Below are 1490 nucleotides of genomic sequence, written 5' to 3' on the forward strand. Positions count from 1 at the left end.
GCATTCCTCTTTGGAGTTGTTTAAATCTATATGACTGAAAAAAATTAGCAAAAAATCATTATTCTGCCCCCCAAATAACTGCGGTTTTGAGTATCACTGGTAAAGAATTTAGTTATGATTTTATTAGAACAGTTATCTGAAAGCTTCTCTTTCTAGAACAATGAGTATGTGGCCCAACCTGGATCCTATTTTCATTCCTGACAGGTATAAAAGGCCACCATTCGGAAGCTAGGAACAGAAGAAAATAACTAAAAAGGCTGATTGTAATAACGGTAAGAACAGAATGTATGCAGAGAACCTAAGAAGAGAAAATATTTCTCGTATTGTGAAACACAACAAATGTTGTTCTCATTTTATAACTGGAATGACACTTAAAATTAATATTTATCCTGGTAAGTGGTAAGTGTGTGCTTGTGTGTCTGTGTATAAGTCTATGTAAAGAACAATTAGATATCCTCATGGCTTGATCTCATATTTCCTTCTGATCTCTGCTCAGATGTTAACCTGGAGACCTTCTCTAACTCTCTATCTAAAATAGCTTCCCCATAGCTCTCTTTCTCTTTACTCTGCTTTACTTTCCTTCATAACCTTGAGTACTACCTGGCATATATATGTATTATTTTTAATACCTTTATTGCTTTCTATTATTAATAATTTTTGGAGCCATATAACTTCATAAAATTTAGTCCATCAATTTTACTTTATTTTATTTTTTAATTCATTTTTTATGGTGACATTGGTTAACGAAATCCGATGCTTGTAAGGCATGTATATATATTTACATTGTGTGTTCACCTCCCATAATTAGATTTCTTTTGTTACCACATATTTGACTCCTTTTACCCCGTTTCCTTTTACCCCTCCCCACTACCTTCTGGTAACCACTAATCTATTGTTCATGTCCATGAGTCTCTGTTTATTTGTCTTGTTCATTAGTTGCTTTTAGGTTTATAACCCACATATAAATGATATCGCGCTTTTCAGCTTTTTCTATCTGGTTTATTTCGCTTAGCATGATTATCTTGTGGTCCATCTACGTTGTCACAAATGACAGTATTTCATCTCTTCTTATGGCTGAGTAATGTTCCATTGCATATATGTACCACAGCTTCTTTATCTAATCATCTATCGTATGTAGTCTATCTATTTTAAAACTGAGTCAACTAGCAGATATTTCTAGATTTGAAGTGAATTAACAGATGAAGCATAAGTGTATGCAATATTTTGAAATTTGTTGTTTGACACAATAATTAAGAGTTGTAAGATATAGGTCCTGTCTCGAACATTTTAGTAATGTTTATTTCAGTTCTCTTATTTTCTTGAATTCATTCACTCATTTAAAAATCAAGTACTGTGTACTTATCATGTACTAGAAAACATGTCAGGCACTGCTCTAGAGTTAAAAATAAGACAATCATGGACTGCTGACATGTTGCTTATAACCTACCATGGCAGACAGAGGTTAACTAAGCAATTACCCAAATAAGTTT

This window comes from Pteropus vampyrus, unplaced genomic scaffold (genome assembly GCF_000151845.1).
Source record: "Pteropus vampyrus isolate Shadow unplaced genomic scaffold, Pvam_2.0 Scaffold26, whole genome shotgun sequence".
Taxonomy (NCBI): domain Eukaryota; kingdom Metazoa; phylum Chordata; class Mammalia; order Chiroptera; family Pteropodidae; genus Pteropus; species Pteropus vampyrus.